Source organism: Hemitrygon akajei, chromosome 6 (genome assembly GCF_048418815.1).
Source record: "Hemitrygon akajei chromosome 6, sHemAka1.3, whole genome shotgun sequence".
In the NCBI taxonomy this organism is placed as follows: domain Eukaryota; kingdom Metazoa; phylum Chordata; class Chondrichthyes; order Myliobatiformes; family Dasyatidae; genus Hemitrygon; species Hemitrygon akajei.
The window spans coordinates 116834871-116853119 of NC_133129.1; the positions used below are offsets into that span (position 1 = coordinate 116834871).

General features: G+C 44.5%; 1 protein-coding gene across 6 annotated transcripts in view; it reads right to left on the reverse strand.

Annotated features, from left to right (window-relative positions):
* Positions 1 to 18026, reverse strand: part of celf1 (cugbp, Elav-like family member 1) — a 77851-nt gene extending 59825 nt beyond the window's left edge. Inside the window, exons 1-2 of one of the 6 annotated variants that reach the window (XM_073049101.1) lie at positions 17804 to 18026; positions 13396 to 13459 (exon numbers count right to left, since the gene is read on the reverse strand). The gene's annotated coding sequence lies outside the window, so the exon portion shown is untranslated. The remainder of the gene's footprint in view (positions 1 to 13395; positions 13460 to 17803) is intronic. The other 5 variants (XM_073049102.1, XM_073049100.1, XM_073049104.1 and 2 more) reach the window with 5 other exon arrangements.
* Positions 18027 to 18249: the final 223 nt, after the last annotated feature.

The following is an 18249-nucleotide window of genomic DNA, read 5'->3' on the forward strand; positions in this document are numbered from 1 at the left end:
GTCAATGCTTTTGGGGCTTACAGGAGACATGTAAATGCCTCCAGTTTGTCCATCAGTTCTGGGGAGAGGTCCGATTCCTGACCCAACTCTAAGAATGTGCAAACACGAGGAAATCTGCAGATGCTGGAAATTCAAACAACAACACACAAAATGCTGGTGGAACACAGCAGGCCAGGCAGCGTCTATAAGGAGAAGCACTGTCGACGTTTTGGGCCGAGACCCTTCGGTCCCAGCCTGAAACGTCGACAGTGCTTCTCCTTATAGATGCTGCCTGGCCTGCTGTGTTCCACCAACATTTTGTATGTGTCCTGAGTTTCCCTGTTGCTGGTCATAAGTTTTAGGGCACTTGTCTTCCCTTTACCTGCAAAAGCGCTGACAGTGTCACATCCTGTATATGCGTGCAACCCAATGAGAGCCCTACAAACCTCTATACCAACAGTGGCAGCAACCTTCCTGATGTCTACAAGTGTTGTACGGGTTCTAGTGCCACACTTCTAGAACAACGGGGCCTCAATCTTGTCACAAAATGCTAAAGACATGATAAAGACATCTGTCTCTTCTGAGCAGATCACTACAGATTGGTATCCCTCTCTTGTGGCATGGGCAGCATGGAGAAGTATCTACTTCTTCTTGTTGACACTGAAGAGCTGAGACCTCCTCACCGTCTTGAGATGTGATTCTGTTACATTTGTCATTCACAGTTGCATACAGGATCTTCTCCTGTAGCTTTGCTCTGTACTCCTTCCTCCGTTCATGGACAATGAAGCTAATGAGAATATTTTTGTTACTGACTTTGGTCAGGAAGCTCCTCCCCTGCCTCACCATCTGTGAGCCTGTGTTACCTTGCAACTCATGACCAGTCTCTTCACCCCGAGAGATCTTTCACTATTCTTGATAGAGTTCTCCTTGCATGTGTCGAACACAACATCTATTCTGCTACTCTGACTGCCTTCCCTGACAGCCATACCCAGAATTGTTGTGGCAACATCTCTGAAAGTAACTTGATCACCTTTCACTCTTTGGACCAAGTTCATTCCATCAACCACTGTAGCAGAGCTTCCTGGAAGTTGCTCTTCTACTGCTACGTTTTTCTGCAAGGTTGTGGCTAAAGTAGCTTTATTTGTCTTTCTCAGCAATCCTTCTGGTGTGGACAGGGCCCAGGGAAATGGTCCAAGGGGATGAAAAAGGATATCCTCCATACGTACACTGTACCACTGTGCCATCACTATGATGTGTCCAAAGACCTGTTTGCTTTCAGGATGATCGCCCTCCCATTTGATTTCACTTCTCTCTTCTTACACATATCACTGAATGCTTTCAGCTTGTTGGTTTTCATTAAGTCATGGAATTTCTTTGCTGGTGGGTCTTCCTCTAGTCTCTCATCCTTCAAAGTTGCATAGCATTGCTCACCAATCTCATATGCCTTCATTAGGTCGGAGGCAATGTCCTTGGGGGCTCTCTTTGCCGTACAGATGCTAATGAGGTCCCGCTTCTCTACAAATGGGTTGACCCATTCATGTACGAGGCCAACCACTGCTGAAACTGCTTCCTCATCTTTCTGGATTCTTGGCCACTGTAGCTCCGCATGACAAAGCTCTGATTTGTTGCCTTGCTCCCTTAACTGTCCCAGGAATGCACTGTGGTGCTCAGCTGTTATGTAGTAACGCTTGATAGCTCCAGCATTCAGGCTGAACTGTGATGTGCCTCCAGGAGTCTGTGTGTCTTTGTTCACTGTGGTTTCAATAGCCTGGTCCACAGGGATCTGCCCAAAGGGGTTGTTACTTGACAGCTGCACTGAGAATTGGCCTGTTTTGAAGGCCTCATACACAGAAGGATTCTTCTCTGGGAGGTTCCTCATCTGAGCAAAGTAAGGGGACAGGTACCTGGCATAATTCATCTTACCATTGTCAAAGCATCATGGGATCATGGTTCTTACAGAATGGAGGTTACCATGCAAGCTACCACCACTGCAATGCTATCACATATTTTCTAGCACTGGGGTGTACACCTTGCCAAAAATCACTCTAAGATTTATTCCCCCCAGATGGTACCGGTGGCCCAAATTTGGGGTCCTGGCTCACGGACTACAAGTGTTTTTGGGTTACCACCCCTTGGATCCCAGACCATACCCCCAGCTACCCTCTCTCCAGCCATTACATAAAAAGACTAAAAAGAATTTTGATTTACGATGCACAATGAAAGAAAATAGGAACTGCAAATTTAAAGTGAAAAATAACTACAAAAAATCCCAAATCTATTTAAATCTACAAACAAAATGTATTTATTTACAGTAAAAACTATTTTCATGAACAATTTTAGAGTGTGCATTAGTCCAACTATTCACTACTTCCTAGCTTTTTCACCTTTCAGTGAGATGGATGGGCTTGGTGCAGTGTTACCAGCTTCTCAACATCAGGGTGAATGTCACTCAGAAGGAATCTCAGATCCCCAAATTCAATAAATTGCTTTGTAAAATGTTGGGCAACTGCACTGAAACTGGACTCCACTAGAGATAATAATGCTGGAAAGACAATAAAGAACATCCTGACCATCTTCCACAGTACAGGATTTAGTTCAGATTTCTTTTTATAACCAAAAGTCTTAATGCACTCACATAGGTGGGCACATAATAATTAAAAATTATAAGACAGAGGAGCTCCAGCTCAAAATCATTTTGTAGTAAGAACAGTAATTCCTCCATTATAAATGTTAATTCCTCATTACAAGGCTCAGGAATGATTTATCACCCAATCTGGAATTTGAATCAAGTGAAGATTTATGCACTCACACAGGTGGGCACATAATACATAGGAGAAAATTAGACCATTCAGCCCATCAAGTCTGCTCCGTTATTCCATCATGGCTGATCCCAGATCTCATTCAACCCATACACCTACCTTCTCACCATATCCTTTGATGGCATGACCAATCAGGAAATGATCAACTTAACTTCCACCTTAAATATACGCACGGACTTGGCCTCCACCACAGTCTATGGCAGAGCATTTCAAAGATTCACTCTCTGGCTAAAAAAATTCCTCCTTATCTTTGTTCTAAAAAGAACCCCACAAATTTAAGGCTGTGTACTCTAGTTCTGGATACCCTTACCATGGAAACAACCTCGTCACATCTCCCCTATCTCATCCATTCAGCAGGTTTCAACAAGATCCCCTCGCATTCTTCTAAATTCCAATGAGCACAGGCCCAAAGCTGCCAAACACTTTTCATATGTTAACACCTTCATTCCCAGAATCATCCCCATGAACCTCCTTTGGACTCTCTCCAATGACAACACATCCTTTCTGAGATATGGGGCCCAACACTGTTGACAATACTCCAAGTGCAGCCTGACTAGTGTCTTATAAAGGCTTAGCATTATCGCGTTCCTTTTATATTCTACTCATCATTAGTCTCCAAGCACCTCAAAACTTCATCTTAATAATTGACTCCAACACTTTCCCAACCAATGAGGATAGGCAAACTGGCCTATAATTTCCTTTCTTTTGCCTTTCTTAAAGAGTGGATGACATTTGCAATCACCCTATTCTCCAGGACTAAGCAGAATCAACTGAATCTTGAAAGATCATGACCAATGCATCCATCATCTCTTCAGCAACCTCTGTCAAGACTCTAGAATGTAGTCCAATTGGTCCAGGTCCATCTTTAGACCTTTTAGTTTGCCTAGCAAACTTCGTAATAGCAATGGCACTCACTCCTGCTTCCTCACATTCATGGACCTCTGCCACACTGCTAGTGTCTTCCACAGTGAAGACAGATGCAAAGTAGACATTAAATTCATCTGTCATTTCTTTGTCCCCCATTACTACCTCACTAGCATCATTTTCCAGTGGTCCAATATCAACTCTCACCTCCCTTTTATTCTTTTATACAACTGAAAATTTTTTTGGGTATCCTGCTTTATATTATTGGCTAGTTTGCCCTCATATTTCATCTTTTCCATTCATAGCTTTTTTAGTTGCCTTTTGTTGGATTTTAAAAGCTTCCTAATCATCCAACTTCCCACTCACTTCTGCAACCTTATATGCCCTTCCCTTGGCTTTTATGCCATCCTTAACTTCCCTTGTCAGCCACAGTTGTCTATCCCTGCTATTTGAGAACGATTACTTCTGTGGGACATATCTATCCTGCACCTTGTGAACTATTCCCAGAAACTTCAGCCATCTCTGCTCTGCCATCATCCCCACCAGTATCTTCCTCCAATCCACCTGGGAAAGCTCCTCACTCAAGCTTCTGTAATTCCCTTTATTCCATTGTGATACTGATACATGTGAGTTATGCTTCTCCCTCTCAAATTGCAGTATTCAATCATATTATGATCACTGCCTCCAAGGGTTCCTTTATATTAAGTTCCCTAAGATCTGGGTTATTTCACAACACCTAATCTAGCATTCTTTCTCTTCCTTCTCAAGAAAGCCCAGAAATCGGAAAAGGTTGCAATAGCTAATATTGCACTTAAATAGGGTTAACTTGGACAGAAACGTGAAGACAACTGATCTGATTTTGATAAGATTCACATCATTTGCTTGCAAATAAAGACTGATTTCATTAAGTTTATGAATAATTCTGACAAATAAGCAATGCCATGCCTAATATTCTTGAGTTGATTACTGAATGAAGCATTCAAATCTTCAAAGAATTTGATCCATTTCAAAAAGCACATAAAACATTTCAGACAGTTTCCTTTTGACAGCTATCTGACTTCAGTATGCAACAGCAAGCAGTCAGACTGTTTATCATTATCAAAGGTCTCGAAATAGTTGAGAATTGAGCATGGGCCTTGATTTTACTTACTGCTGTGGTAACAGTATTTAATGATTAGCGCAGCTGATCATTTAGGTTATCTGTGAATTACACAGGTAAGTATGTTAGATGCAGCTTTTTTTTCCAGAAAGTAATAATCACACAGGGTGGAGATGCATCTCTACCAAAGGAGGTGTAGCACCTTCTTAGCCCCCAATCAGGGTCACTTGAAGCCATGGAAGCAGATGGTACATATCACAAGTCCCGGTTATGTGACCACTGACCCCAATCTTTGAAAAATATTGATAATGGCTGGGGTCACCTGTCTTGTAAAGACACTGCCCAGTGGCAAACCACATATGAAGAAATATTTGCCAAGAACAATCATGGTCAAAGACCATGATCACCTATGTCACATGACACGGTACGCAATGATATTGAATAACCCCACGTTGGCATCCTGTCATTGACTGTGCCCCATCTGTTGCAGAAGCAAGAACGTTGGTCAGCAGAATGTCCTTCCCTTTGAAGGATTGCTCAATAACCCGAAATATTCACTCACCCTTGCAAATGACAACTTTCAAACTATGCTTTCATCTTTTATGAAGTGAACGTAACCAAGAAGCAAAATTCTGTTGCCTGGCAAAGTTGACTCACGAACTGCAGAGCAAACTCTGCTGTTCTAAGTGTGTTGTACAATGTGTCTTGCACATTCTTAGATATTTCAGCTATTCATCTTTGAACAGTCATCACTGAGCAGAATCTCTATAATTATTTGGTCTGTTGACTTATGCAAAACCATACTCAAAACCTTCCTTACTACTGGCAGAATCAGTTCTTTTCCAATTGTATGGGGCTTTCCAGATTTAGCAATAAGCAATGAAATGTTGTATGAAGCAACAAACCATCACTGTTTTGTTGTGAAGTGCTGGCAAACATGTTTTGAAGTATTTTCACGAATTGACTGAAAATAAGCCAAGTTCTTGTTTGCTTTATCAGTGTGTTCTCTTCAAATGTTCAAGAAGCCTGTATAGTTTCATTGCTCATTTGGAAAAACCGTTTTCACACAACAAACACATTGGTTGTTGCTGGTATAAATCCATATTTCAGATACACCACACTATACTGTCTACACGTCTTTTTCATTTGGTCTGATCCTGTCATTTTCGTAATGGATTAATGATCATGGTGAATTGCTGATTCTTTAAGTCCAACAATAAAGGATGAAGTTAAAATGTCATCATGGCTCAGGCAAAAACTGACTCTGCCTGAAGGTACATAAAGTAGGGCAGCAATATCTCGGCTGGGCCTTGGCCTAGAGAAACATGGTCAAGACCATTCGAGAGGGCAGATTCTGAACTTTACCCCATTGAATGTCACACCCTAATTCACAGGAATTGCAACAGTGTGATCAGAGTATGGGAATTGCACTAGTTAACATTGTACTACAGTAGTGAATAGCAATAATGTGGGGCTGGGCCCAGAAATAACACGATTTCTTCTGTCCTCATGGTACGCCAACTGAAGAAGCATTACATTGCTTTTCAACAACTATAACGCACTTCCAATGTTATACAAAACAATGGGTTAGCAAGAGATGAGGAAATTACATGTATATTATGAACAATTCTGAGGCAGGTCAAATACTTATAATAAGTAATTCATTTCTTAAATTAAGCCTGTAATCCTTCAGCTGATCCACTTGCTACCAAGTGCCATCCTACTGTCCCCTTTGAAACTCCCACCATCCCCCGGAGGGAGCAACATTGCACTGTTATAGAGAGTAAAACAGCAAGGATGAATGCGTGAAGACATTTTCCCAGCATTGGGGAATCAAGAACTAGAGGACATAGGCTTAAATAAGAGGGAAAGTATTTAGTAGGCACTTGAAGGGAATCTTTTTTTATTATACAGAACGTGGTCCATATTTGGAGTGAGCCGCCAAAGGAAGTGGTTGAGGCAGATATAACAACTTCTGAAAGACACTTGGATGAGTATGTGGGTAGGTCAGGTTGGAGGTATATGGACCAAATGTAGGTCAAAAGTTGTTATATACATTGAATCTTGGTTATTATATACATTGAGTTGAAAGGTCTGTCACAATTCGTACAAGATCACTAATTACACAATGAACTGGAAGGAGAAAGTTCTTTAAAACATACAATTTACATTATTGTAACCATGCCCTCCGATCCACCACATCCAGTAATTCCAGTCAGAGAAATCTCTTCACCTTGCACACCCTTTTGTATTCTCATATTCAAGGTCAGCACGGCTTTGAGCAGATATCATGATCTGAAACAATTCTACTCCAGTGACGAAATATTCCCTAGATCAATAAGCAAAGTGAAGTCCAGTGTGCAATTGTGTGTTCAATGATTGCAGACAGTGGTCAGGTCTGGGACTCACTGCCTGGAAGGAGGAAGCAGAAAATCCTTTCCATGCCTGCATGGGCAGTCATGATATGCGGAGCTAAAAACTGAGGGTTGACAAGAGGGCTCAGGCTGAAGAGCTCTTTGAGTGGGGAGGGACATCAAGAGGCACATCTACAAGGAGCGCTAAACAAGAAAGCAGCACCCAGCAACAATGACCCCATCACCCAGACCATGATCTCTTTTCACTGCTGCCATTGTATAGGAGGTACAGATGCCATGTTCAGAGTTACTACCCTTCAACTATCAGGCTCCTGAACCAGTGTGGATAACATCACTTACGTCACTCTGTACAGATTCCACAACCTATGGATTTACTTTAAAGGATTCTACAACTTGTGCTATCAGATTTTTTAATTGGTTGTTTGTCAGTCTTCGTGTGTAGTTTTTCATTGATTCTATTGTACTTCTCTGCTCTACTGTGAATGCATGTAAGAAAATGAATCTCAGGATAGCATATGGTGACATATGTACTTAGAAAATAAAATTTACCGTAGATTCCGGACTACAGAGCGCACCTGATTAAAAGCCGCAGGCTCTAATTTTAGAAATAAAATCAATTTTTTAATTGTAAAGGCCGCACCGGATTTTAGGCCGCACCGCTACTTTTAAATATACATACGTATCGGTAACACAAATTACGTTGCATATACTTTTTTACTGAACAGCACGAACAACATTCCAATATCTCCTAGCGACTGGTAAAAATATATATACTGCAGCCTACCAGGAAAAGTTATTGATCGACTTTAACTTAAAAGCAGCGTTTTCGCTCGGGTCTAATCGGGTCTGACGCGCTTGCGCAACGCGATCGGGTCTAATCGGGTCTGACGCGCTTGCGCAACGCGATCGGGTCCAATCGGGTCTGACGCGCTTGCGCAACGCGATCGGGTCCAATCGGGTCTGACGCGCTTGCGTAACGCGATCGGGTCCAATCGGGTCTGACGCGCTTGCGTACGCGATCGGGTCCAATCGGGTCTGACGCGCTTGCATAACGCGATCGGGTCTAATCGGGTCTGACGCGCTTGCGTAACGCGATCGGGTCCAATCGGGTCTGACGCGCTTGCGTAACGCGCTCGGGTCTAATCGGGTCTGACGCGCTTGCGTAACGCGATCGGGTCTAATCGGGTCTGACGCGCTCGGGTCTTGCTTTTCTTCGAGTATTTTCCATGTTGATGAGGGTGAGTACAAATGACTGATTTACAATAATTTAATTGTGAAAGTGCGCTTGATTTATCATACAATTTCATTGGACCTCTGTGAACTACTCATCAATTTTATTGGTCTACTGTTACGAGGCAAAATGTTTACGAGGCGGCATGAAAAAAAACCATGTATTAGCCGCTCTGGATTATAGGCCGCAGAGTTCAAAGCTGTTCAAAATGTGGGAAAAAAGTAGCGGCTTATAATCCGGAATCTACGGTACTTTGAACTCTTGGTGGAATGAGCTAGTTGCATTTTGTACGATTCCATCCAATCACAAACAAGGTGGTGAATATGCTGCAGAATAATTATATACTGTTTTTCTTTACCTGAACCACACACACACAGAAAGCGTATGCCATATATGTCAAACTCAAGGCCCGCGGGCCAAATCCGGCCCGCGAGATAATATCTAATTACTATTAAAGCTGGCCCCAGTAATCGAAGCGCCTATGGCGTATGATATGGCTAATGCTGAGTTTATTCAGGTACCAGGTTTTCAGGGTTTCTAGTGTTTATTCGGCAGTCTTGCTCAGCAGTCTTCTTCATAAGAAACGGAATTTGTAAAGTGAAACACTTTGTAGTTATAGCAGAGACTGAGACACATGACAGCAGGCTGAAAAAACGGAGGCAACGAAAGCTGCGTTCGCACGCGTCCGACTGATCCGGCCCGCATGAAGCTGCATTTTGCTCAATCCGGCCCGTGACCTAAAATGAGTTTGACACCCCTGGCGTATGCAGTCCATGTTTGAACTCCAGCACAGGAACACTCCTCTACTCCAGTCCAGGAAGGCTCCCTGATCTAGTATGCATGTGGGACCATTAAGCTTCTTGCAATGGATATTGCTTATTGATCAACTTATTTCTTCCTATTTAATTCCATTCTTTTCCCTTTGCCTAGTTTCCAGTCTTTCATGATTAAGGCAATTAAGACATCAAGTTTGTGCAGTAATGTGAAGCTAAGATAAAACATCCACTATGATCTTATTTAATAGCTCAGCAGGCACAGTACTGTTAGGTCACCTCCCACTTCAGCTCATGTCCTCTTCCACTGAAGTTGATCACACCTCATACCTTTTCTTCCATTTCTCCAGTGTTCGATATCCTGGTCCTTACTATTACAACTCCAACTCCCCAACTTATCCCAACTCCCTATCCCGTGCTGGAGTCGGAGAGTATTCCCACACTGGAATTAGAACATTAACTATGCATACCACTCGTGTGTGCGTACAGGTAAAGCAGAACAGTACTCCATAATTGAGGATTATTATCACTTCTTTCCACTGTACAGGGGACCAGCTTAGCCCTCTAAAACTGCCTGAACTCATTCTCCCATTGTGGATCTGTTCCAACACCACTTACTTCACCCAGACCAAATGATGGGCCCAAACTATACCTTCCTCTTTATGATGTGTAAAACACTAATTTCTATTCTATTGGAACTTCTCCTTGCTTCTTTATCCAGTAACTTGATGACTGAATTGCAGTTGCTTCCTGCCCTCACACAGAACTGACAGGTTTTATCACTTCTGCAACGTGTTTCCACCCTACAGTCCTTTTCTCAGCGTCTACCCCAACAATTTCTTCCTATCGTTCCTGAATGGACATTGAACACTACCTCACAAAATGTTCTTTTTTTTATATAAACTCTTTTTGCACTGCATACTCTTACTGTAACTTATACTTTTGATATGTATTGCAATGTACTGCTGCTGCTGAACAACAGATGTGACAACATATGCCAGTGATATTAAACCCAATTCTGAATAAGAAACACTCTTACAGGATTCATGTAAAAAAAATCAGTAAATAAACATTTTTTCAACTGGTGTTTCTTGACACTTGCGGAGTTGTCTTGGCTTCGCATTACAAAAATCACAATACAGACTGTTTTCCAGGAATGTAACCTCCCAACTAATGCAGGGGGTGCCAATATCTATTACAAGCCCGCACACTCCTATAGTTAGCTCAATTCCACCTTCTACTGTGCTTTCATCTGTTTCTCTAGTTCCATTGCATTTATTCAGACCTTAACTTTCAGTTCCAAGTGCAATTTCTCAGATTAGGGTTTAGGATGGATGTAGAAGAGTTTCACCAGGCAACATGACTTATAGTGACAGACTCTTGGTGGTGTTTCCCTTAGAAAAGGAGTTACAATGGCTCTGATAAAGCCATGAAAGGCCCAGGCAGAGTAGATAGAGAGAAACAGTTTCCATTGACACACAGATCAAGTACTAGAAAACACAGAATGATGTTCATTAGCAAAAGAACATGAAATATTTTTATGCAGTGAGGGTGAGAATTCACAACGTACTTCCTAGGCAAGTGGAGTCAGATTCAACTGCAATGTTCAAAAGGAAGTTGTTTAATTGTCAAGAAAGAAAAAATGTTAGAAAGTGGTGTTCACAATGCGATCTCCACCTCTCTACAGAAATCAAATTGATTGACCACTCTGAGAACCACTTCCGTTCAGTACACAAGGTCAAACCAGAACTTGTCACTTTAATTATCTTTGACTTCTCTTGTCCTGTGACAAGGTTATAACAAGCCCAATAAAAGCCAGAGGAACAGCATCTCTACATTCAACTTGGCACATTCTAGCACTAAGGACTCAATGCTGAATTTCATCATTTCAGATAACCTGTCTTTTTTGTTTGCAATACAACCAGTAATATTAATCCACTTCTTCTCTCACCACAGATGCTGCTTGATCTGCTGAGTATTGCCAGCAATGGTTGCATCTTTTCACTGCTCCAGCAGTTTTCTCTTCAGACCTCAAGAAAGTTAATGGTGAGAGACTGTCGACAGTAGAGTACAGGTTGTGCTGGACATCTTAAAATGTACGGAGATAGACAAATCTCCAGGATCTGACCAGGTATATTCAAAGACATTGTGGGAAGGTAGAGAAGAAATTGTGAGAGGTATTTGCATCACGGTTAGCTAGAAGTGTCAGAAGACCGGAGGGTAGTGAACATTTTGCTTTTATTTAAGAAGGGCTGCAAAAGAAAATCATGGGAACTTTCAACCTTTGTGCTTTAAAGTTGGTTCATAAACTTTTCAACAGCACCTTAACAAAGATCTTCTGAAAGTCCAAATAGGACAGATGCAACTTATCTATTTTGCTAACTGCTAGGGCCTTGACCAGCGTCTTCATGTCTTCTCTAGGCACAGGCAGTCCTGGAGGACTGGCTAGTGGCTAATGTACCTCTTTTTAAGAGGGGTACAAGAGAAAATCATGGGAACTATAGATCAGTCAGTAGTGGTGTTCTACAGGGATCTGTGCTGGGACCACTGCTGTTTGTGATGTATATACCAAGATTGGTAGAGTTGTGGATAGCGTAGAAGATTGGCAAAGAATACAACACAATATAGATCAGTTGCAGATATGGGCGCGAAATAGCAAATGGAGTTTAACCCAGATAAATGAGAGATGTACCTTGGTAGGGCAAATGCGAGGAGACAGTACATTGTTATGAGCAAGGTCTTTAACAGTGTTGCTGAGCAGAGATAGCTTGGGCTCCAAGTTCACAGCTCCATGAGAGTGGCTACACAGGTTGATCAGGTGGTGAAGGCAGCTTATGGAATTTTTGCTTTTATTAGTTGAGGTGCTGAGTTCAGAAGTCAAGTTATGTTGCAACTTTATAGAACTCTGGTTCGGCCATGCCTGGAGTATTGCACAGAAGTTCTGGTCGCCCCTCTATAGGATGCTTCCTGGTTTAGAGGGCATGTGCTAACATAAGAGATTAGACAAACTTGGGTTTTCTTTGGAGGGTGGAGGCTCAAGGGAGATCTGATAGAGGTTTCTAGAATTATGAGAGGCATAGACAGAGTAGACAGAGAGTATCTTTTTCCCAGGGTTGAAATGTCTAATACCAGAGGGCATGCTTTGAAGGTGAGAGGGGAAGGTTCAAAGGGGATGTCAGAGGCAGGTTTTTTTTTTACTCAGAGCACTTTCATATGTGTTTTCATAAGTCGACACTAACTCTGTCCAATCATATTATTCCCACTTGGTGACCGTTTCACAGAGTACTCGTGCTCAGTCCTCAACAGACATTCTGAGCGTCCAACTGCAAACCATTTCACTTCCCCTTCCTTAGTCAGTCCCAAACTGGCCGATCCACATTCAGCCACCTCTAATGCCAGCAATGTAAACTGGAGGAACAACTCGCATTGCACCTGGGTTGTCTACAACCCAACAACATCAATCTAAGTTTTCCAAAGTTTAGGCAATTCACTTTTACTCCATCCCCACCTTCTGATCCTCCCAGTCTCGTCTGCTTTCCATCAATACTCCCTCCTCCATCTCGGTTCCATCCACCACTGCATGTTCTCACCTACACACCCAATTTTGTGTTTCTGCTCGTCTCCAAATTTCACACCTCCAACCCTGCACCATTTATTTTTTCCTCACCTGTGTCTGCTTGCACTGTCCTGCAAATCCACCCCTCTACCTGTCATCCTACAACTCTCCTCAGTCCACTGTTCTACTGGTCACCTAGTCCTAATGCAGTCTTCAGCCAAAACATCAACAATTTCTTTCTCCACACAGATGTTCACTCACCGAGTTCCTCCAGCAGCAGATTGTCTGTTGCTTACTGTTTCTGAAGTATTCTGTTAACACTTCCTAAATAAAGTAGAATTTTCCTTATCCCTAATAATTTTCATATTAGAAGGCTAGCTGCTCTGGATTTCCATGTCCATCCCTAAAATCACTGGGCCAGATTCTAATTATATGAAAACTACACAATCATGGAGATAAAACACTGGTTTCAGAAAGCTCTGGGTTTTAAATGACCAACATGGTGTTATGGTTCCTCATCTCTGCATGTGCAGGAAGCAACCATGCAAGTTCAAGCCCACTGTTACTATTATTTAATATTATTTTATCTCAAAAGGTTTCCAGATAAACCATTCTCACAAATGTCCAGTCAGGGAGCTACACAGGACAATTGTCAACTGTAAACAGACAAGAAGGAGAAAGTATCATCAATCATTTTACCTTCAAGCCCTCCTCGAGTCACGCACTATGTTGTTTTCCGCTACTCACACTCTTCCTTCAGAATCTTAAAGAAAACAAAAGATCAATGTTGTTAAGTGATGTTGACCACTGCTATCCCATGGCATTAAGCGGCCAGCACCTTCAATACCTCTGTACATTTCCTCCCCTCAACCATTATACCCAACACCTACAACAATCCAGCTATCTCCTCCACCCAAACCTGTGGTCCTGTTTCATTCATTCCCTGCTGTCTTCTTCACTCTTACTACTTCAATCCTCACCTTGGCCACCCACCCCCCCCGTCAATTCTCTCACCCACTTCTCTCCAATGTGTCCCTCTAGAACCTTCTGATCCCTCTGCTGCTCTGCCAATGACAGAAGATCTTTCACCTGAGTTCTACCAACCCTACAGTTCTTGATTCCTGCAACACCCAGTTCTACTGGGATTACTGCAGTAAGACACTGCTACACTTGTACTCGATAAAGGCCAACTCACTGTGTGCCTTTCTAATTAGTTTGCCATGCCTGCATATTAATTGACAAATTTCTGCACAAGGACACTCACAGTCACTCTGAACACCAACATCTTTTAAATTCTCAATTTCTAAAAATATCCACCTATTATTTTTTTCTCTACCAAAGCCAGTGACCTGGCAACTTTCCACATTATATTCCACCTGGCATGCCCTTGTCCATTCACTCTATCTGCCCATATACCCCTGAAGCCTCTCCACATCCTCCACAGAACACCAAGATTGTTAAACAACAATACCAGCCACTACCCCAGTTTTCCTCACCCCTTCCATCTATCCTTTCTATTCTCCTTAATTTGGCCCCTGCAGCTCCACCCACATCACCTCTCTTTCTCAACACACTACAATCCCAGCTGTACATTTCCCATTTGATCTACATTCTCTCATCCCCATTCCCTATCTGTTCCACTCTCCATCATTTCATGTGCAGTACTGTGCAAAAGTCGTAGGCGCATGTAAAAACAAATTCTGAAAAGCAAAAATAATGAAATTATGTTTCTAAATGTCAAAACATTTATTGTGAAGAGCAATAAACGGTTAAAAAAAACTAAAGCAATATTTGGTATGACCACTCCATGACTTTAAAACTGCATCAATTCTCTTAGATATTATCATGCAGTTTCATAAGAAAATCAGCTTGTAGGTTATCCAAGCATCTTGAAGAACTTGCCACAGCTCTTCTGCAGACTTTGCCTATCTCACTTCTGTTTCGCTAGGTATCCCAGGCAGCCCCGATGTTAAGATTGGGGCACTGTGAAGGCCATACCATTTGTTGAACTCTTGTTCCTTTCACTGAAGATAGTTCTTTATGACCTTGGCCATGTGTTTTGGGTCAGTATCCTACTGTAGAATGAAGTTGGGACCGATCAGACACCTCCCTGATGGATGAAAATTTGCTTGAATCGGCACTGAAGATTCCATTAATTCTGACCAGAACACAAACTCCAATTCGCAGAAATGCAGCCCCAATACTACAGGGAGCCACAGCCACGCTTCACTGTTGGCTGCAGACACCCATCTATGCAGTGCCCTCCAGCTTTTCTGCAAACTGCCTCCCGTTTGAGCCAAAAATTTCAAATTTTAATTCTTCAGCCCAGAGCACTTTCTGTCATTGTTCAGCACCCCTGTCCTTGTGTTTTTGAGCAGAGGTGAGTCTCTTGGCTTTGTTTCAACTTCAGAGGAATGGCTTTTTGGCAGTAATTCTTCCATGAAGATACTTCTAACAAGACTTCTCTGGACTGTAGAGGAGTGTACTTGGGTTCCAGTGGTGACTGAGAGTTCAGAGCTGATAGCCGTGCTGGACTTCTGATTTAGTAGGAATGTTAGTTTGACGTATCTCTTGTCTGCTGCAGTCAGTTTCCATGGCTGACCACCGTGTTTCTGGTCCTCAACCTTGCCCGTTTTTTGTACTTCTTCAGAACAGCTTGGACAGCACATCCTGAAACACCTGGCTGCCATAAAACTTTTGCTTGGGAGAGACCTTGCTGACTGCATCAGCACAAGGTCTTGTTGCTCTGCTCACTCTTGGCATGGTGTAAGAATTGATGACTTGAATGTTACATTTTCACATCTACCACACCCTCACCTTTTAGTCTGGTTGTCCTTCACCCAGTTTGATTCCTTCTAAACCCGCTTCCATTTCAGTTAATCAGTTTAGTTCATTCAACTCATTGTCATTCATCATTATCACCACTTTGTTATCTTTGTTTAATACCTATAAAATAATCACGTTTTTATTTAAAAAGTGATCTACTATTAAGTTAACTTCCTTTAGCAAAATACAAAAGTAATCTCTAAATTTTAATTTTTTGGAAAACCAATTCTTGGAAATCTAAAACTTGCTCTTTTCTACTGACAACACTAATGCAGAAGAAAAAATATACATCTAAAACAAAATTTATATTAAAAAGATAACTAAAAGTTTTGCACAGTACTGTACCCTGCTGGATTCCCAACTCTCTCTCTCCACCACACCATCGCCAATCTCCCAACATCTAACACCCTACCTCTAGCACCAGGCACATTATCCACCCAACACCTCCCACCACAGCCCGCTCAATAATTACCAGTTCATCTCATCAGGACATAGGCAATGCAATCACAATGCAGGGTCTTAACCCAAATCTTTACCCACCCATTGCCTCTACAAATTTTTCCCCGCACACTAAGTTCCTCCATTATTTTTTGTTCCAGATTCTAGCGTCTACAATCTCTAGTATCTCCTCCTTCATTGCCCTCTTGCTCCTGTTATCAAAATCCCCATCCTCCAATGCCCTCCCTTTACCCTTTAACATCCATCCTCCCCACTATCAATGGTTTACCGAACCATGTACCCTTGCTGTTATACTCACCCTTCCCTATTAATTCCCTGACTTACTTTCCCCTTCACCTCGCCCCAACCTCCTCCCCTCCCACTGCATCTACCACCTTCCCATCCTCCAGCGCACATACCACTCCCACCACCCTCCCATCTCCCCATGCCCACCCCGTCACTCTGTAACCACTGCCCTCCCCTCCCCCGTGCCATGCACCCCTGCGCTGACCCCCTGGAAATGGCACCTACCACATTCATCCCCTGCTGCACCCATACCCCTTCCCACCACCGTCCCCTCCCTCCTGCACCCATTACACCTCCCCTCCCTCCTGCTCCCTGCACCCATCACACCTCCCCTCCCTCCTGCACCCCACACCCATCACACCGCCCCTCCCCCTGCACCCCACACCCATCACACCTCCCCCCCTGCACCCCACACCCATCACACCTCCCCCCCCTGCACCCCGCACCCATCACACCTCCCCTCCCCTCACTCCTGCACCCCGCACCCATCACATCTCCCCTCCCCTCACTCTTGCACCCCACACCCATCACATCACCCCTCCCCCTGCACCCATCACACTTCCCCTCCCTCCTGCACCCCGCACCCGTCACACCTCCCCTCCCTCCTGCACCCCGCACCCATCACATCCCCCCTCCTCCTGCTCCCTGCACCCATCACACCTCCCCTCCCCCTGCACCCCGCACCATCACACCTCCCCTCCTCCTGCACCCCGCACCCATCACACCTCCCCTCCCCTCACTCCTGCACCCCGCACCCATCACACCTCCCCTCCCCCCTGCACCCCATACCCATCACATCTCCCCTCCCTCCTGCACCCCGCACCCATCACACCTCCCCTCCCCTCATTCCTGCACCCCGCACCCATCACACCTCCCCTCCCCTCACTCCTGCACCCCATACCCATCACATCTCCCCTCCTCCTGCACCCCGCACCCATCACATCCCCCCTCCTCCTGCACCCCGCACCCATCACACCTCCCCTCCCCCTGCACCCCGCACCATCACACCTCCCCTCCCCCTGCACCCCGCACCATCACACCTCCCCTCACTCCTGCACCCCATACCCATCACATCTCCCCTCCCTCCTGCACCCCGCACCCATCACATCCCCCCTCCTCCTGCACCCCGCACCCATCACACCTCCCCTCCCCTCACTCCTGCACCCCATACCCATCACATCTCCCCTCCCTCCTGCACCCCGCACCCATCACATCCCCCTCCTCCTGCACCCCGCACCCATCACACCTCCCCTCCCCTCATTCCTGCACCCCGCACCCATCACACCTCCCCTCCCCCTGCACCCCGCACCATCACACCTCCCCTCCCCCTGCACCATCACACCTCCCCTCCCCTCACTCCTGCACCCATCACATCTCCCCTCCCTCTTGCATCCCGCACCCGTAACACATTCCCCTCACCCTTGCAACCAGCTCCAAACCCCGCTTCCCCTAAACTTCCGTTCTCCCATCGCGCCACCCCTCCTTCAGTTCCCTCATCCCCTCCCTGTTGGCCGCCCCGCCACACTTGGCGCCGTACCCGACTCCTCGCTCCGCTCCTAAGGTAGGGGCCCGATCAAAATGGTGGAACTTCCGGTCGTAACAACCTGCCGGCAGTTCAGAGTGAAGTGGTGGGCGGAACGTCGCGTGGGGACACTGAATATGGCGCCGGTGCGTCTGTTGTGGACACTCAAAATGGCGACCTTTCTTCCGCTGCGGAACACTCAACATGGCGATGTTTCTCCAGCTGTGAAATACTGTACTCAAAGGCGACGTTTTCCCTCCGTTATAGGACACTCAAAGGCGATGTTCTCCTTCTGCTGTGGGACACTCAAACTCGACGTTTTCTCTCTGTTACGGTCACTCAAAGGCGACATTTCCACCGCCGCTGTGGAACACTCAACATGATGTCGTTTTACTTGGACCGACACGGAAATCTCACTATGTTGTGTATGTCAGAGTCGGAAAAGTCACAATTTTGAGCGT